Raw genomic sequence first — 21,496 nt, 5'->3', positions numbered from 1 at the left:
CTGTTCTGTTGTAACCTGTCAAATTCCACAATTTGCATTTTAACTTATTTCATGAGAGTGAAAGTAGGAGAGTTCCAAGGAATAGCAACAACAGCATGATACCCTTGCACAATCATGAAAAAGAAGAGTTCTTGATAAAGAGATTATTTTATGCTCAAATAAGAAAAATAAATTGCTAGTGAAACCCCAAGCTGGTCGGGTCAACAACCACTTTCAGGCCAGGCACACACTGGTCCTTCCAAAGGCTGTTTGTTCAGATAAGAGGATAAAAAGGTTTTATCCTTTGCATAGTATCATGTCATTCATGAGTTCATGTACAACTTACAGATCATTATTAAACTCTAATAGGCTACAACAACAACAACAAAAAAGACATATCCAAACAACTGTTTAGCAATTAAGGACTCTTTTATATTAAAGGGCCATGAAACCCAAAAACAGATATATACGTGTTGCACATTGCTAAAAGCAGTAATAGCTGTCACAAAATATGTTACAAAGTGGAAACTGGTCATTTTTGCACTTTTTGGGACCATTTCATTAATCTGGTTTAAAAAGTTACGTTCAAGGCATGTGACGTAAACCCGAGTCATTAGAGTGCTCATTGGCTGCATGGCTGCACATTATGCATTTACGTCATTGGGTTGATCTCCTATTATTCATGAGCAATGTAACATTATACATGACAAAGGACTTGTCTAATCCAATAACTGCGCCCATGATTTGCATGAGCTTTCCCAGTATTTATGCATTGGAAAGTAGCACTTGTGTCACTCGTTGTTGTGTTTAAGAAACATGGATCGTGTTTGTGCCTTTGTTCAGTGCAACAACACAAAAGTGTCGTTTTCGTTTCCCCGTGACGCAACCAGAGCTAAAGTTTGGCTGCATGCTGCTGGTTTGCGGTGTCCTACAAAAACACACGGAAAATATGTTTGGAAGGAACATTTTTTGTCTGACAGTTTTGTGAATTGGGGACTAGTGCAAACCCGTTTCGTGGATGGTCTTTTTTTTGAAGAAAGACGCCGTGCCAGTTTCTGTCCTCTCTACTGTCTACATAAATGAGGTACGTGTTTGCCTTAATCTTCACTGTTTTTCACGTTTGAATTCATATTATATGATTTTATTTTCAACAACCTGTGTTATGTCTTTGCAACATACATTCTCCCTGGGACAGAGTCTGAGGCAATTACCACACGAACACCTATTATAAGATTACAATGTGATGCACATGTATAACATTACTTTAAAAAGGGACATATAGTTACACATGCTTTTTAATACAAGTGATACAGTTGTTACAAATATACAATTAAAAGAGAAGACAGCGCCGTAATAATTTCAGACTTTATTGTACAGTAGATGTTTTGATAAGAGTTTGCTCTCCCTCACTCTCTGAGCCTGAGATGAGCCTTCTGCCTCATCTTCAATGGAAGTAGTGGAGAGTGGAGTAAGTTGAGCCAGTGGGTAAGTTGACCCACCCCATTTCTTGGCCGCTGTACACCTTTTCTCTCGTGTGGCCATTTATTTTGGAACCAGACATCATTTCTGCCAGACTGTGATAAGGAGAAACACATGGGAGGAGTGGAAGGCACCCATTTACTTTAAAAACAGTTTCTGGCTTCTCAAAGTTATAAGATGTAATGGTTGTTACATCAAAACAAATTTATCCAGATCTAAAAATATTTATGATGCATATAGGTGATTTAGCAATAAAACCATGTCAATCATTTAGCTAAATATTAGCCTGAACTAGTAAGCTACAGTAGCTATTTTTTTTTTTTCCAAAATGGCAGCTATGGGGAAAAGTGAGCCAAATGTTGTGGGGTAAATTGAGTCATCATTTTAACTTACCCCACCATAAGCCACTGTACTTAAGCTAAATCTCTGAATTATAAACTGATTTTTTAATGTGATATTATTGGTTTAGTTTATCTTATACATATTATTTGTAGTTTATTTGATAGGGGCAGCGTACAAGTGCACCAAATCCTTCTCTGATAAGAACCAGAAAATGCTTTTCACATTATAAACAGATATATCTTTCCATCTGTAGTCCCTAATGGCCAACAAACTCTGTTTAGTCTGTTTTAGGAAGGCTACAACTTTGGTGTTCAACATATTGTTTCAGAAATGCAAACAATTAAATATTGGAATTTAAACCTTATTTGGTTGGTTTTATGTTGTTAAAGTTAGCTTTATGAAAAGAAATATGACTGTTTGTAAGAGGAAATTATTAAATTAGTTTTTATATTGTTATTTATTTCACATGGGTTTGAATCAGACTGGTCAGATGGTCATTTTACACCCAGATGGTGCATCTTACCCACTGATTAAACTCGGGTCAACTTACCCAAAACCCCCGGGCAAACTGAGCCATGGGAACACTTTTTTTTTTTTATAAGAAACCCTTTGTCATAGATTCATTCTGATCATTTAAAATGATATGAGTACTTTCATTAGGATAGGATTGGATAGGATAGATACTTTCATTGTACGGCTGCCTCATTTTCCCTTATCAGTACTTTCATTTGGGTATGATTGGTTTGGTTTGATATTTTAATTGTTAGGTTCTATATTATATATTATTAAACAACTCATTAAGAACATTTATATTATTTTAAACTATTTATATTAGACATTAAATTCTAAGAACGTGGATATTTTGTTGTAGCTAATCACTTTTTTTATCACTATACCGACAGAAATACAAAAACAAACTACAAAATGACTAATTCACCTAATCATCTACTCACTGTAATGTGGATTGTAATGCATCTACCTGTTAATAAACAAGCTTCAGGAACTGTGGTCTCCAGATTGTGAGTGATGCTGCGGAGTGGTGGGAAAACATGGAGCGGATTCGCAGAGTCAGCGGATCTTTAGTCGAGGGGTGACAGAACGCTCTGAGCTCAGGTGAGAATGGGGGATGTTGAGAGGGGCACCTCAGCCGATGAAGGTAAGGGGCAGTGGCTCTAGTCACCGGGCCACCCCCCTGTGCACTGCCCTGCCTTCCAATGTCCTGCAAAAAAATATTCCAAAAAACAACTCCATCCAATAGGAAGCACAAGTACAAAGAACGAGCAGAATTATCCACAACTATTCTGAAGGAGTGTTATTCCACAAAACAAACTCCAGTCGCTAGGCGGAACCAGTGGTGTAGTCTAGTTTTTTTGTAGTGGGTATACTCTTATTTTTCCCACAGCCTCACAGCTACTCACCGTCCAAAGCGACACCCTATCACCACCACACTCACTAATGCATACAGGTGCATCTCAATAAATTAGAATGTCATGGAGAAGTTCATTTATTTCAGTAATTCAACTCAAATTGTGAAACTTGTGTATTAAATAAATACAATGCACACAGACTGAAGTAGTTTAAGTCTTTGGTTCTTTTAATTGTGATGATTTTGGCTCACATAAAACTCACCAATTCACTATGAATTACTGAAATTAACTTTTCCACGACATTCTAATTTATTGAGATGCACCTGTACATAACTAAGAGCATTCTGAAAACTGCTTATTGTGATATCAACGTCAATTTATTATAAGCAACAGAAGATTGCTTAGGCTGAGGTAAATGATTAATACTTAAAAGTAGAAAATCAGTCCAGTATCTCCAACTGTAAATGTCAAATGACATTTACAGCTGGAGATACTGGACTGATTTTCTACTTTTAAGTATTAATCATTTACCTCAGCCGGTTACATTTATCTTCAGAATATGGCCCCTGAAGCACAGGTTTTATCAGCTGGCATTTTTCAATGCACATTTAAGAGTTGGCTGGCCAGTAGTTATCATCTCTCTCATCACCTGAAATATACATATACTTTGGGAGTTCCACTCTCCCACAGGATGGTTTTCCTGCCTACAAGGCATTTCATTTCCTGGTTTTTGAGGTCATTTTGTTAAATTGCACACACATTTCCATTGGTTAGCTGTAACTCACTTTTGGTAAACATCTTTTTTTTGTATACAGAAAATAAAGACATTAATATAAAAGAATCCTTAATTGCTAAACAGTTGTTTGAAATGTCTTTTTGCTGTTGTTGTAGCCTATTAGAGTTTAATAATGACGTAAGTTGTACATGAAACTCATGAATGACATGATACTACACAAAGGATAAAACCCTTTTTATCCTCTTATCTGAACAAACAGCCTTTGGAAGGACCAGTGTGTGCCTGGCCTGAAAAGCGGTCAATGACAATGACTCGACAATGCTTGGAGTTTTACTAGCAATTTATTTTTCTTGTATGAGCATAAAATAATGTCTTTGTCAAGAACTCTTGTTTTTCATGATTGTGTAACATGATTGTGCAATGATATCATGTTGCTGTTGCTATTCCTTGGAACTCTCTTACTTTAAAGGGTGTGCCACATATTTTTCACTCTCATGAAATAAGCTAAAATGCCAATTGTGCACTTTGTGAGGTTACAACAGGTCAGTGAAAAAAACATCATCTGCTGTGGGCGTAAGGTTTTACTAGAAGATACTCTTAGTTCTCTGTTAGCTATATAAAGATTTGAAGCTCCTTTTTGTGGATTACTGCACACACTGACTGCCAGTCACCTGTTGAACCAACTGCTAATAGGAAACATTTGTCTCCTGAACTGAATATACAAGAGTTATTTTCTCTTATATCTGCAGTAAGTATTTATTTGATATCCTTGATTATAGAGCTAGTGATATTTTATACTGTATGTAAAAGAAGCATAATGAACTGTTTCTTTAAATTTTCTCTTTACTTTAACATCTTTACACCTTTAAGATACCATCACAGATGAACTAAAATTACAAAATTGCTTCTATACTTGATGCTTTGTTTTGTTGGGTTTGTCAATTGTAATGGTGCCCGTATTTAAAAATATATATTGCCAGAAGATGATCTGATCTTAAGACCAATATAACATATGATATGCCTCTCCTCTGAACCAATCACAGGCCAGAATTCCCAAGCATTAATTCATATAAGCAAATATCTATTATGTACCAGAGTGCTAGTCCTGCCACAGAATGACAAAAAAAAGTACCAAGATTGAAAAAGATTTGAAATAAAAACAAACTTTTTGGTGTTCTGCATACCTGTAAATATTACATTGTTTCTTTCTTTAAAAATTCAGATCTTCCCAGCTCCAATTTAAAAACATGGGGGAATGAGACTTCACGCTCAAATACCCACGTGGCCAATGCAACCGGGAAGCATCTTCGGATTTTCTATGGAGTGGATAAAATGAGGCTGGAAGAAATGGTGATAAATGTGGGAGTAGGGATTGGAGGTACAGCATCAAAAACTGAACAATCAGCATCAGGGAACATTTCCACCGATGTGAAGATGGTTTTTAAACCAGACTCCCGGGTCCGTTACATTCACTTGCCGCAGAACGAGACATGTAACTTTGCCGGGGAAGGCACCATCTATGCCTCTGTCCTTTTGGAAGATGAAAACGACGAAAAAAAATCTGCAGTGGTGTCATCTGCCAAAATTTCCCATATCCCCAGCGACCGGGTCTTTTATCGTGACTGCCAATCATACCATCAAATTGCAGAAGTATGGTGCAAGCCTTTGGGTTGATGAAGACGGCAATAACCATCGTCCTTAACTTTCCTCTTCATCCATCATGAGGCCACCTTGGAAGTGTGCTGAGGCCCCATAGTGGGTAGTAGTGCACTGGTTGAGAACCACTGGTTTAGATAACAAAATCTTTGTTTTCAACAACAATGTAAAAAAAAAATCTTAGTAATAATGTTAACATACCTCTGGTATTAATTAACAGATTTTATTTTAAATATGTGCTCTGAAATATAAAAAGCAATGGGGATCTTTAAAATGTTAGCTGTGAACACTTTATTTCATCATTGTTAGAAATCTATAGTGAATATTTCTTCTAATGGAAAAATTGTTCGCAAAACTCTCACAAAAATTAAATCTATGAAACTAACTTAAAGCTACCACATTTTGCAAAGATTTATATTTCAATAAAAGCAATACAAAATTCAAAGCTCTTAATAATCAGGTTATTGGTTAATGGAATGATGAGCTGTAAAATAACAGAGCTTAATCATATGGAAACAGAAATCTCACCACAATGTGTATCATCAATAAAAACATTAATTTCATTATATTGCATTACAAATTTGCATTGTGATAAATGCAGAAGAGATTATTTAAAAACATGCATTTAACATTTTATTGAGCTAATACCGTTAAAGAAATAATCATGACTGTTAGAAAAAGAACACTCCCTTCCACAGATGTTTCCTCTTATTGTTTGAGTGTGAGTGATCTCATTTCTCTCTTACTCCTGCCCTCCCTTTCTTTTCCCATGTTTTTCTCTCTCCTCCCATCTGTGTTCTCTTTCTCTAGTCCTATATCTCTTTACCTCAATGTATACATGCATGCGCAGACGATACATAGAGTTCAATCGGTGAAGAATGGGTGGGGGACCTCTGTGGGCCCAGGTTACTGGGTTTAGTTTGTCCTTTACTGAAAGTTGAAGAGTCCCACTGCCAATATATATTCCTTATATGTCCAGTATTTGCTGATCATATGCTTACCTCAGCTTGTTGTTTTGGCTTATACTCAACACATATGTAATCTGTATCCTATTGGTTGAAAGGGCTGTACCACCATTATTGTATCTTTATATACTCAGTGTAAGACAATAAAGATTTGAAGTTAAGGTATACTCAGATTTTGTGTCTGTTGTGCCTTTCTCTTCCCATGGCCGTGAACACTTCAGGAGGACTGAGAAAACTTTGGTGGCAACGATATAGAACGGGATCATAATACTTAATTTAACAATGTCATAAACAAGATGCATCAAACCTGATATTTTTTATATTATATAGTGACACTGCGAATAAATAAAATATGAAAAAAGTATAGTAAAGACACAAATATCTTCAACATTTAAAACAGACTACCAACCAAATATTAAAAGTGAAAAATGAATACCCAGCCTGCTGCTCCAAGTCCCCTCCCACTAATAACAAGAAAACTGTCTCCTCTTAGACTGTGTGAACAGACAGACAATCTCCAAACCAGCACCAAGTCTGCATGCTAAATAGTTTCAAACCAATATCTAACCTTCCCTTTCTATACAAAATACTTCTAGGAAAGCAGTTAGTTGTTGAAGGCAACGGGTGGATCTAGATTTTTTCATGGGGTGGCATGCAGACTATGAGAGGTGGCAACACCAAAGCAAATGCCCATGCGTAGTTCTTATGGATCAAGAAACCAAGCTTCATGGCAAAAAGTACTAGTTCGTTAATTGGAGTCGGTATCAAATTATAAATATCCATGGAATTTGCAATACAACTACATTTCCACAGGAACCACACATAGTAAACATTTTGCTACTGATTTGCCAACATAAAAAATAAATAAAAAATCTCCAGAATACCAAGATATTGCCTGTTAAACATCAACAAATTCTAAATGTTCCATAGCTTTACATAAAACTAGAAATCTGAAATAAACTTCACATTTTGCAAACCAAATGTTTTATATTGTTATGTGTTCCCATTGATGGAGAGTGCATGCATACCCAATTTTATTCTGCTAATAAATTCCTGTAGGCCTATCAACTTTGTAACTGTGTAAATGTTCCCATTTAAATTATTATTTCAGCTAAGTTAGTTCTAAATGAAAAGTCTAGTAAAGCTACTTTGGGTGGCGGTGGTGCTGCAAATCTCATGAATATTATTTTATGCACAATAAAATATTCTTTTAAAATCCCCTTTTTTTGATAAATATGATTGACCTCGGAACATGCTCTATCCCCACTTGCTAGCCACAACACGTCCTTGTACTTGTGATTTGTTTTTAATGTAAAGCCTTTTTATTTTTTCACTTTATTTTCATGTGCTGCGGCTGTGTTTTTTTTTTTTTTTTTACGAATTAAGAAACCCCACATTTTTTTTTTATGTATGAACACTTTCATGTGTTTCATTATTCACTTCTTTTACAGGACCCAGTGCTAACACTGAATTTTCAGTTGTATCTCCTGGAGGGCTTAAACAGGTGGAACTAGGGCTGTCACGGTATTAGATTTTTCATATCACGGTTATTGTGGCCATAAGAATTCACAATATCGATATAGCAGTCAAATTATTTTTTACTTTGTTTATTGAGTTTCTCTTTTTCACCCAATGAACATAAAGACATGATAAACACAGGGCACAAGACCTCTGGCTTTCTCCATCTTCTTTGAAGCTCCTATGAAATAACAAAGAGAGAAAATACTTCAACAGTATGCAGAATAAATATTAATGGTAACACTTATAATGTCATTTGTTAACATTAATATATTAACTAACATGAATGAACAATAAACAATACATTTATTACAAAAATGTATTAATCTTTGTTAATGTTAATACAAATAGAGTCGTTCATTGTTCATGTTAGTTTCACAGTGTATTAATGTTTACAAACACAACTTGTGATTTTAATAATGCATAAGTAAATGCTGAAATTAACATGAACTAAGATTAATAAATGCTGTGGAAATATTGTCCATTATTAATGTTATTTTTATGTTAATGTAATTAACTAATGTTAACTAATGAACCTTACTGAAGAATGACTGCAGATGAGGCATTAACTGCATGGCACTGTGACCAACTTAACATTTTAAAAAAGTTTAATGTAGCAATGTGCCCGCTCAGTTTTTCAAAATCAGTTTTAATCGTGTAACTGTTAATAAATTTGAACAAAGAAATAAAGTGGCCGTATTTATTGCAAAAAGACGACGAGTAAAGAAAATGCGGTGCTTACTAAAATAATCAGCCTTTACTGAAATATGTGAACACAGAAAAAACCACTGTTAACAGGTTAATAAAATGTTTCCCATTCTATGACTAGTAAAATAATGGCAACTTACTCTGATGAACACGGCTCTCCTCAGAGCAGATGCGAGCACTGTGTCTTCTTGTGTGACAGTGTCAGCGTTAAGGCACAATACTGCCACCTGGGAGCTCAACCAGGTACTGGCGCTGGAGTATTTACATGTGCTGTTATCATAAGAGAACTGTTCATTTTAGATATTGCGGTTATATGGAAGACCAAACCTGCAGAAATTAAAAATGAATGAATGAATGAATGAATGTATAAATGAATAAATAAATAAATCAATGAATAAATAGATAAATAAATGTGATAATAGGAAAATAAATAAATGAATAAACGACTTGATAAAATAAATATGTTTAATTTTTAATAAAATCATTTTTTATTATCTTTTCCCCCTTAATTTATTAGTTTCTGCTTTTCTTTTTAAATTTTTATTTTTATTATTTTATTTTTTTTCCATTTTTTCCATTTATCTATTTACGAATTAATTATATTTATTTATTACAATATGTATTTATTTCCAGATTTATTTATTTTTACCTTTATTTATTTTAACATTTATTTAATTTATTTTCATATTTATTCTTACATTTCTTTGTCATGTATGATAATTAGGTGGGTTGGTCTTGCTTTACCATTGGTACATCGTTGATTGAAGTGCTTGCTCGATTTACTCTGGCTTTGTAGTGACGTTGGGTGGTGACAGGTTGTAGGCTCTCGCGTGTGTATTACTATGGCGAAGGTTTCACAAATAGCTAGAGAGTTGCACAATTTAGTGAATGAAGTCGATAAACAACGCATCAAATGGACTATATGTTGTTTAGATTAGATGTGCTTATCGATGTTTTAGAAGAGCTATTTGCTGATATGGATGTCAAAAAACAGCCTGAAGTTTTAGGGCTGTCTGCTAAATATTTCCCAGCACATTCAAAATCTGTGCAAGTCAGATTGTACTACGATGGGACGTCCATCGTACTTACTTCCGATAAGCACAATTGAAATTTATCTCTCAATGGGTCAAACTGCTGGAAACATTGCAAAGTTGTTTGGTGTCTGTGAAAGAACTATCCAGAATAGGATGGTTTGCAGCATGGTTTAAGGTAAGCAGCAGCTCCTAGTAGCTAGCCCTATTGTTTCACATTAGTGTTTTTATTTGTATTGTGTGGTAGATAATGGGTTTATTTAATGCCGTGTTCCAGGCAACCCGTAACCTGTGTTTTTCCAACCTTCTACCCGTGAAAGTGCACCAGAACGGCAGTCAAACCCGTGACTTCCCACCCGTGAACTCGTACTAGATCGATGTACTCCCAGTTCCGAACTCTGACGTCACATAGCCTAGAAAAACAACAATGGCAGCCCCTACGGATAATACTGGCTACCGATGCGGTCTTTATGCAAGTGGTACACGGTAGAAATAGACTTTAGGACACTATAATGTTGCAATAAATTAATAATCTAGTTACAATTCCTTGCGCTCAGGCAGTTTGGTGTGACTTGCCTGGAATGCTACAAAGTCGTGAGTGGTGGTTTGAAGTCGTGATTTACGGGCTCAAAAACCTGCCTGGAAAGCAGCATTATTCTCATAGAGTAAGCAATCTTTTTCAAACTCTGGAGGACGCTGAACTGGATGCTTTGGAAGAAGATGTACTAAAGCGTCACCCAAATGCTGGATATAAAATGATGTTTGGACATATCGGTGCACAGGGCTTTCGAGTACAGAGTAAGGCGGGTTTTGTTCTTTGACATATTAGCATCCCTGGGTAAAAAGCATGTAAAATAGAAATTGTCCATATATTAAATATATTAGATCGATACAGACAGGTAGGTGTAGAAATATTAGATAGATTGGAAATTATGCAATCTCAATGAGTCCAATTGGCTTTGGTGTGATTTAAACTGAGTTTTTCCAGTCTTGGATCATCAGAAGATTCTGTCCAAATAAGTCTATGGGATTTTATGAGTTTTGACCATCATTTTTAGGAAAACCATAAGTTAGATCAATTAGACACGATATAGCAACCCGAGTCAGAACCGCCTGAGTCGAGTTTGGTGGATGTAGTTAAAGCTGTAGGAGGAGTCAGAAAATTTAGTATCAGAAGAAGGGTTAGGATAGCATTAGCATAAAAAGCATTTCAGTAGGTTTGCTCTCTCAAACCAACTAACTACTTTATGGATTGTACTATTTGGTGCTTAATGAGCGTTTTGCGAACAGATGTTTAATTTATTAATAATAATTTCATTATTGATTGTCTATTACAGGTAGATGCCATGCAATATGGCATTGACTGGAGAGGGCCATGTGGTCATCATGAACCTGGTGTGGTGATCCCTGAAGTACAAATACAACATGAAAAGTGAAAGTCGTGACATTTGCCAAGTATGGTGACCCATACTCGGAATTGGTGCTCTGCATTTACCCCATCCAAGTGCACACACATAGCAGTGAGAAGTGAACACACCGTGAACACACACCCGGAGCAGTGGGCAGCTACAGTAGGTGGACATCCAAAGCGTACTTCTACCGCCGCTCGTACCGCCGCCGCGGCGTCTGCAAAGTGCATTTGCAGCTTTTGACCGCTGAGTGGCGCTTTAATCACAAGTTTTCAAACAAGCGCATCAAAGCACATTTTCGCAAAATAGACGTCAGTTTTGCCTCGCTGATGTGTTACATTTGATGGCTGCAGTCAGGGAAAATGAAAGAAAAAACACTATAGTTAAAATATTTAATATTCACAGATGAAAGTTTGGTACTATGAAGTTATGTGCATTTCTTGAACGAATTCAAGCAGGATAAATGTCAAGCCTGTGCCTGAGCTGTGCTTATATTTTCTCTAAGCTACACAGTAATTACACCATATTTTCGATTTGACCCATTTAATAGGTGTGCAGTATTATTTATATTATAGGAATTATGTGTTATATATTCAAAAGAAATGGTGGTTTACTTTGCATCGGAGCATTAAAAGTGGGTAGCCTATTTTAGTGAGCTAGGTACATGGATTTATATGCAAAATGTCAATATTCTCATATATTAGGCCTATATTTTAATTTTATATTTAAAATTCCTTTAATAAAACAACATGCATTTTTGTTATTCGTTACCTGTCCTTATTTTGACAGACAACTTCTTGGGAAAATATATTGTCTGTAGACTGATTAAGAAAATTGTTGCGTGTTTTATAAATTATTTCTTTATTTTAGTAAACGTGCGGGCACTGTATAATTTTCGTCTTTCCCATATTTAGGCCTAATTAAAACAAGAAACGAATAAATTAAACTGCACGATTTAGCTAAATCATTGAAATTCTAAAGAATGGACTGATTAATAAAACGTCCTCACGATTTAAACTCAAGTTCTTCATTATAATCACAAAGTTCAAATGATGTAAAAAAAGAGCTTCATTAATAGACAACTTCAGTGATTTTAAAGGGAGCCGCCGTTACTTGCTTACATAGGACTTTTAAGTAAAAAAAAAAACAAAATAAAAAAATTGCAGCGCATTTAATGCAGGTGTGTAAAAGTTGTCTGCGTGCAAGATTTGCGCGGCGCGAGTGATGCTGAGTGCACGCGCAAGCACCGCATTTATTCTCATTTGTTTTATCTTCATTACAAATCTTGTTTGGTTTTAATTTTGGATATGTTCATGTAAAAAAATATTTATGTTGTAAATGCATATGCAAAATGTGAATCATATTCATATTTAAGTGTTTGTGCGGAAAATTATTAATGGCATACAGGACAGGGAGGCGCACTCTAGATCACTTGATTTTTTTCCCGATAATGAATTAACTTAAAATTGTGGTGTCTCACATACATGAGAAAATATATCAGCAGAAAGCTTTGAAATGTCTTTTAAATGAATCAATTCAGAATGAAAGCATTATGTAATCTGTGAAGGTGCATTTCTCTTTAAAGGCACGTCCATGTGGAGAGAGTCCAGCACTGTGAATTTCATCTAGCAGCCGACAAGAAAACATTTGTTTATTAATAAATAATTAAAATGTCTCCTTTTTTACAATTATTAGGCTACTTCTGCCTGTGCTTGGGGCAACTTAATGCATGTGCTTGAGCGCGGAATATATTAAGGCTCATTATGGATTATAGATGTAAATGTAATATAAAACTGCGATTAGTGAATAATGACCAATGAACGACTAGTTAACTAGAAAAATCTTACATGGGAGGCAGACCTATTAAATACCCTCTAGACATCTCTTTTAAAATTTTTAAAGCATTTTATACGCGTTTGCCATAAATTCTTCTTTCAGAACGGTCTGTAATGGAGAGATGCCTTAACACTGTTTTTTCCTCTGAAACACAAAAACGAAAATTGAAATAAAATTGATTTTTCTTTTTTGATAATGGCCAACCCTTCTCTGCAGATATTGTTGCTTCTGGTTTGTGCATTGTAAATAGGCTACAAAAAAATAAATAAATCAACTAATAATAATAACCAATAATAATGTCTCCAAAAACTCCAAAATGTTTTTTTTTTTTGTCATTGTTACTGTAACGCATGTATCGTATTCCCAAATCTAAAAAAGCCTATAAAAACATCATAGACGGATCTCTTACTGATGTCTGGACTCTGTTTGGGATTTTAGAAAAACACAAGAATGTATAGAAAATATATGGTTATGTAAAGGCTACATTCTGTGAGAATTTCTATTTCAATAGTCTAAAAATAATATTGTTAGACGAAAAACAAAATAAAATCAACGCACATCAGTTTGCGAATTATTTATTTTTTTTGAGAGTTAAGGCAACTTCCTTTGAAGTTTATAATAACTAATAAACTATATTGGCGCATCATAGTCAACATGTGAAGTGGATCAAAAACCTTTCTTCAAAGTGCCCTAAAACCAAAATGACGAGTCCTATCGAAACCTGTTCTGCAAGTTTGATACCTCATAAGACACTGTCCATATGAAAGACCAAAGAGATTACCATTTATTCTCGACACCCCCAGCTATAAGAACTACCCCCAGCCCCCTCCAGCTGGACTGAACTCGGTCTGTTTTTGTGGCTGGGAGGAATGCCCTGTGGCTCATGTGACCTGGGGTGAAACCTGCTGCCTCACAGCAGACCTATCTTTTTTATTCATGAGTTTCCCGCAGCCATTATTATTGTTTCAGCTGTAAGACCATAATAATAACAAATTATTAATTGATAATACCACTATTATTTTACTTAAAATCATTGTTATTTGTGAGCGTGGCGTTTCTTGGAAGGCTTTAAAGAACCAGGGTCTCCATCAGCTGCTCCAGCTTCACAGCCTTTAGCCAGATTTCAGCACTAACTGACCAGCACTTCAAAGTCCATGGTTTGATTTAACTAAATCAGTTTGGCGAATACAGCTTACTGATCATGGGCCCAACATTTAAGCAAGACAGAAAAACATTCATTCTACCTGAAGGAAGATGTGTATTTCATTGTAAGTTAATGCTGTTAAATAGAGAGTTAAATGGAGAGAGAGAGAGAGAGAGAGAGAAAGAGAGAGAGAGAGAGAGAGAGATAAAAAAAAAAACCGTGTTTGGCTATTCCTAGCTTGGAGCTCCTTATATTGAAGTACAAATCCAAACACCAGAAGCAAACTCTCAGTGTTCTTTCATTGACAAGTAATGCATTTTGTTTATTCACGGCTATATGGTTTAAACTATATTTAGTGTTCAAAACTTTACGTGCCATTGGGTTTTTAAAAAATGCTTTATTGGCTAACGTTTTCATAGACCTTCAGTTTGTTATGCTTTTAAAATCATAAACATTATTTGTAATTTCACAGTATTTTCACTCCTAAATCACTAACCTTTAAAGTCACAATTCCTATATGGTCAATTACTCAGGCCGAGGGCACTTTTCGTTACATTGCTTTTTTTTAGAATAATTGTAGCTACATATAGTTGAAGCAAACAAATATGAATAATGTGACCCGCGTCGTTCGGTGCAGGGTTCCGCCTAACACTTAGTAATAAGAAAACTAAAACGAGAGATAGACCTTCAGTTGTTATGCTTTAAGAATCTCTGGAGCATATGAAGTAGAACATAGTCCTCAAACAGACAATGTGCAACTGTGCCACTGTCTGTGCTGACTGATTAGGCCCGGGAACAAATTGACAAATTAGTGAAGTAGTCTTCGCCAACAACACCAAGCACATAACCGGTTTCCCTTTGAGTCGCAAGGCAGCTCTAAGATGTCCATAGCCCATCTCTTTCAAATGGCCGCACTGACTGGGATCCACCCATTGGGGGCGCACGGTGGGCTGGAGGAACAGGACCTGCGACCGTGTCTGGACACGCCTTGCACTGCTCACAATACCACCATTTTTCCTTGATGTCCCTGTACATGGGAAGGCCAGTAACAAAATTGTCTTGCCCGTTCCCACACAGACGCTTCTGAAGATAAATGGGCATAGAAGCCATGGGCGCCATGCAATTGAACAATAATGTCAGAATTAGTGCAAGAAGGAACAACTATTGTGACTACAGGCTTACTCGTGAGGGGGGCAGCAAACGGAGCGGGCCTAAACAATCCATCAATGATAGAAAGATGGTTGAATACAGTCAAAGCTTCCGTAAGCACTGAGAAGCTCCTTGTAATTTTCTCCTGGATGGTCTTTGGGCATGTGCCACCCAGTTCAGAGCAGTCTTAATGTCAGGGTCCGCATTCTGCATAGCTCTAATGTCCTTGACAAACTGTTGGGGACAACGCAATTCAATGGGAGACATGTCGTCTGAACTGTCAAGTGAATTTTTTCCGCAGTCGCATCACCTTGTACCCTCTTTGACTTCAGAGGAATGTGCAATGGTCAATGATTGTTTGATTAGAATCACAACATTTACTTGCAGTGCCCCTTTAACACTATTTCTCTACCACGTTTTTGTGTCAGGTGTCTCAGGGCGGCGAGGGAAGAAAAGCGCATCTGCATTCTTGGATGATTGTCCATCCTTGTGTCAGACAATGACCCAATTCAACGGATCAAGCTCCAGGATCAAATCTCGCTCTTCTCCCTGTGGGTCATCATCAATGGACAGACGCCGAACGAGCTAAGAGTGGTCGATGGTCTGTGATAATGGTAAATGAGGCAAGTCCCGATGTAGTGCTTGAATTCCCGTACTGCCCACACAATAGCCCACAAACTCATGATCAAAATGTGGACCAACGCTCTGTGCGGAATTCAATGTCCGGCTGGCATATGCCACCACATGTTCACGCCCCTCTCTGTCCCTGCGCAAGAACTGCACCGACGGCCAGGTTGGGAGGGCATCAGTGTAGATTTTAAAGGGCACACTGAAGTCAGGCAATATCACGACAGGCCCAGACGACAACACATTTTTCAGGTGGTTAAATGATTGGTCGCACGTGGCGTTCCACACAAAGGGCACATTTTTACCAACGAGTTGGTTCAGTGGCGCAGCGAGTTTCGAAAAAATCCTTGACGAAACGTCTATAATAAGAACATAGTCCCAGAAAGGCTCTCACCTCAGAAGGAGAACGGGGAGACTGGCCAGTTTAAAACTTTCTCTGTGTTCTTGGGGTCGGGATGAAGACCCTTTCGAGAAACTACATGGCCCAGGAAGACTACATGATCTCTGGCAAGGTGGCATTTTCGTGGGTTCAGTCTCAACCCTGCGGATTGGATTCTCGAAAACACTTCTTTAAGGCTTGACATGTGTTCCTCAAAGGTTTTATTGTAAATCAAAATATCATCGAGGTATACCATGCAGACGTGCCATGGGAGCCCCTCTGAGGACCAGCTCCATCAGACGTTGAAATGTAGCCGGGGCGTTGGAAAGGCCCATCGGCATAGATCGCCACTGATAGAGGCCCTGTCCTGTTGTAAAAGCCGTCTTTTTCTCTGTCCTCCTCCGCAACTTCCACCTGCCAGTAATCGTTGGAGAAGTCTAATGTGCTGAACCAGGCAGCACCTGCCAGTGCGTCCAGTGTGTCGTCCACTCGGGGCAGAGGATGAGAATCTTTAATAGTCACACTGTTTAAACGTCTGTAATCCACACAAAAACGCCAGGTGCCACATTTCTTTCTCACCAAAACAACCGGCGATGCCCAAGGACTACAGTTCTCCTCGATCACACCATCCGCAAGCAAATCAGCCACCTGTCTTTCTATTTCAGCATGTTTTTCAGGGGATGTACGATGTGCACGCAGTTTGATGGGAGCCTGCTCACCAGTTCTTATATAATGTTTCACTAGCTTACATTTGCCAACATTCTGTTTGGAGGAGCTGAAGATGTCATGGAATTTAACAGCAAGGCTGACAGTGCAGCTTTCTCTGAATCAGAAATAGGTGACTCGTCCAATGATACAGGAGGCACAGCTGTGGAAGAAGTCACAGCAGCTAACTCAACTGGGGCATGAAATAGCCGAACATCAGACTCATCAACGGAGTATAACTCACCCAGGTGCATCCCTTGTTTTTAATAATATGTCATGTCATGTAGGATTCAAAATCCGAGCCTTTGTCAGTCCATTGTGAACTCCAGACAGTGTGTGAGCTACTATTAGGCTGGAAGAATCTGCCACATTGGGTTCTAGGTGTCCAACAAAGTCACTTGCTGCATGAGCTGCGTTAGGTAGACACACTTTAACTGGCACCACTGACTCGCTGAGAGGTGGCACATTTATAGTGGTTGCCAGTGACACATTGCAGCATGTCGGAACCAAAGTCTTTGCTGGTTAGTAGAGGAACCGTGATGTCCCACAGTTGGAGCTTAACATGACTGAGGTCCAGTAAGGCATGATTTTTTAACAGAAAGTCCCAGCCCAGCAACACAGTCTGTGTGGTCTCTCTCAGCACATGAAATACATGCTGCCATGACTCAGTTCCCAGCTGGAATGTTACAGTGATGGTGCCCAGCGTATCTAGCATTTGTCCATTCACTGCATGGGCCTGACACATAGTCCTTTCTCAGCGGGCGATTGCGAAGTGTTGGAATTGACATACGAAAATCTGCGCTCATAAGCGACACACTGGAACCAGAGTCGACTAACATTTGAACCTCCATGCCTTCAATCACTCCTTTCACATATGATACTAACAGCTCCTGGCCAGCGTCCCAAACTTAAATCATCGTCTTTTGATACAGAATTACAGTCGTCGACATTGTCAATTTGAGGGCCCATAGGAAACATAGCTGGTGTTTGGGCCGCAACATCAGCTACAGTCCGTTTTCCGGCTGGTAGCGGCGCTCATCTCTGCTAGGTGACATGAAACGCACTCCCCGCTTTCTCGAATCATCCTCATAGCCATTCCATCTGCGAGAACCGGGGCTGGGCTGCGTCTCACAGGAGACAAAGGAGAGTGTGAGTCTTTATAACTACGCACGTCCATACCTGATGTACGCTCGTCACAGTGCTGGAATTTCCTCTCAGGTGAGCGGCCTCTCCGAGCGCCATCAAAGACACGTGACTGGGCATCCTCGACCCCCGCAGACACACTGGCACCTTCCATTAAACTGAGAGTGGCCTCCATCCCAGTCGTCCATTGCTCTAGAACTCACTCTGACCTTTAGTTTTTGATTTTTCATCACCCAAGCGCCTCAATTCCATTCTCATATCCCTCATTTCCTCAGTCAATCGATCCATAGCTCTGTGCAGGCCTCCATTATCAGTCACAGAATAAACAGCAGCCACCGCTTCACCATCATTAGTATTTCCTGCAACATTAACAGTCTTGTAATCAGTCTTTATTGCGTCTCTAGCGTTTTCACACCGACCTGACCTGCAATTATCACAGCCTCCTCCAAATCCGTTGCTCCTTGTTCATGGCATTTAGCTCTGAGCCCAGGATCTAAGCCAGCAAGGAAAACGACGGAATTTTTTCTTCCCTCTGGGCTCTGTCGCCGTATTCAGGAAAAGCCTCATCCACTAATCTGCTGATCTCTGCGGCATATACACCTCCAAACTTTCCCGCGGCGCACGAGGGCGAGCTGATAGGCTGGCTCTGAAGCGATCCATGAACTGCCGCTGTCCAAAAGCCTCCTTGAGTCGTTCTTTGGTCGCTGTATAATCAGCCTGGACAGTATGAGAAAGGCTGTCCCACAAAAGAAATGCTGCGTTAGTTAGCCGCGTTGGTAGAATCCGCGCCAGTTCATAATTATAGGACGCAGCGCCGTCTCCCTCTGTTAGCGCTCTGACCGCGACCTCGAACTGCCGTGCCCAACATAGAAAGCTCTGCTTCTCGTCACCGGAGAGAACGGCGGCGGTAACTCAATTCTCACGTGTCTGTTAATCTTGTCGCGGTTCCGTCTCGAATATAAATCATCCTCTTCTTTACACCACATGATGGGCACGACAAAGTTGAACCCGCGCGTGCTAACTCCACTAAGAACTTTTGACTATAAACTAACTAGTTAAACACTCGCCGTAACACTGAACCACGTAACGTAAATTTGAACAAAACAAAACAAAACCGCTGCCACCAATGTGACCGAGCGTTCGTGCAGGGTCCGCCTAAACACTTAGTAATAAGAAAACAATTAAAACGAGAGAGTCTGAACTCTTCTGGAGTTTTTATTATTCATCACACTTCAGGGAGAACTCAAAAACCCGCGACACTCTAGCGCAGAAAGTGCGCATGCCCATTGCCTATCTACGGCAAGCCCCGAGGGGATAAACGCATTACACACACACACACATATAAAGAGCGTCCATACATCCAGAATTAGTGCCATATAACAGAATCAAATAAAGTCTGTTACAATAATATTTGGATCGTCCCTTATTTTTTCCCTTATTTTCTTAAAGAATAAACACTTATTTTCTACAAGAATAAACATGATAACATATTAATTCATATAAATAATTTAAGCAATTAAAACCTGATAACATATTATTAATTCATAGAAATAATTTAAGCATTTAAAACCTTTTTTTAAAAACTTGAACTTCAATACTATTAAACTGACTTTTAAAATCTCAAGGAGTTATAAGTTAAAACAGGGTAAAAATGTCACAGTGCATGTTAAATAGCCTAAATGAACTTGTGTTAACAATATAATTAGAACTATCAATATAATTTGATTGTTTTTTTTTAATGAACAATTCATGTATAAAATGGGACAGCAACCTTTATAGCAAACATTTTTAAATAGTCCACAGCTGAGGAACGCGCGAGGCAGGTTGAGCGTGCGAAGTGAATTTGCTGCACAAAGTCATTTTCAGATGCAATGAAAATAAAAAAAATAAAAAACCCTGATAGCCTAGATTAGGCCCAGACTCTGTTCCTAAGTATATAATAATTATAATTACCCCACCAGTAAATAATGTTAACCGATTAATCGCCTATTTTCGTTTGCTGCATGTTATTTTATTTATTTTTATTTATTTTTTTTAAAACAGGCTAAAAAATAAATTAAGTTTGTGAGAGGAAAAAAAAAAAAAAATAAGTCATGTATAAGTTGCATTTTATTACATTCAGAAATAATAACGGCTGGCCTAATAATGTGCCAACAGGATATTTTTAGTTCTCTTCAATTGACAACAAATCCTTTAAATTTAACAAATTTATCAGAACAGAACAATAATTACAAATATATAATTCTAATGGATAAATAAAATTGTAGTATATAATAATATAGGCTTAGCTATAAACAAACAAACAAAAAAAAATGAATAATAATTTAAAGCGAACCATAAGGTAAGGTTGGGCTCTCATTCGGGAGAAATCCAAACGTTTCCATATTCGTGATGTTGCCTATTTCAAGCTTAACTATTATTCATTAGGAAAAATAGGCTTCGTAGTTCAAGCGTGTTTCAGTATCGACGCACCAGCGCGATCAAACAGCTTGAAAACAGAAAATACAAAATTTTTTGGTCACACAGTAAAGGCATAATTCAAAAATGCAAAGTGTTAGCAGTTTGAAAAATCAAGAATAATAACAGAATTAACAATAATTATTGCTAAATGCTGGACCGTTCTCATTTCGATCTGCAAATGGAACCTGAAGGATTTTTTTTTTTTTAAACCAAGAATGAACCGAAATGAAAACATTTAGCTTTTTTAATCTGTATATATAGGCCTTATATTTAATGACTGTTTAATAACAATAGCACGCATAAGATCCTTTGGTGTAAAGGTCTTTCTTTTAATTTTTGATGAGTAGACTGTGGCCTAAGACTATCCTACATTTTGAAATTAACTCACTGTACATTTTTTAATGGTTTTTAAAGATGGTACAATGTTATATCATTATGTTATTGTTGTTTTACCTCCTCCTTTTATCTCATTTTACAATTACATTCAGTTCGCAATCCGTCCCTTTGTGCCACCTGGCGGTAGTTTCGCGAATGAATTTAACATGCGGGCTGACTTGCAGTTAACGCCGCGGCCCTGCGGCGGCGGTACGCGCGGCGGTATTACTCATTTTGGTTGTCTACCATCTGTATATCCAGCGCCCGGGGAGCAACTGGGGGTTCAGTGCCTTGCTCAAGGGCACTTCAGCCATGGGTATTGAAATGTCTAAAATGTCTAGAACATGTCCAGAAATTTTTAGTACATCCAAGCAAATAAATTCTTACATTTCTTATTAAATGTTATTTTGGCATCGCCTTGTCAAATACAAAGCTCTGAACACTGCAAATACCAAACATGTTTGAGATCTTCTGGACTGAATATCCGA

The 21,496-nt window shown here is 37.9% G+C and overlaps 1 long non-coding RNA gene across 2 annotated transcripts; it reads left to right on the top strand.

The window, feature by feature from the left end:
- Positions 1-739: 739 nt before the first annotated feature.
- Positions 740-6,697, top strand: LOC122137175. 2 transcript variants are annotated; one of them, XR_006154669.1, is made up of 3 exons: positions 740-1,063; positions 2,795-2,913; positions 5,126-6,697. It is a non-coding gene; the product is annotated as an uncharacterized LOC122137175 (long non-coding RNA). The 2 variants fall into 2 exon arrangements; XR_006154668.1 differs by lacking the exon at positions 740-1,063 and having other exon boundaries at positions 2,576-2,913.
- The last annotated feature ends 14,799 nt before the right edge of the window (positions 6,698-21,496 follow it).

This window comes from Cyprinus carpio, chromosome B4 (assembly GCF_018340385.1).
Source record: "Cyprinus carpio isolate SPL01 chromosome B4, ASM1834038v1, whole genome shotgun sequence".
NCBI classification, from domain to species: domain Eukaryota; kingdom Metazoa; phylum Chordata; class Actinopteri; order Cypriniformes; family Cyprinidae; genus Cyprinus; species Cyprinus carpio.
Note: the sequence above shows the minus strand (reverse complement) of the source record. Positions and strands in the feature narration are given on the sequence as shown.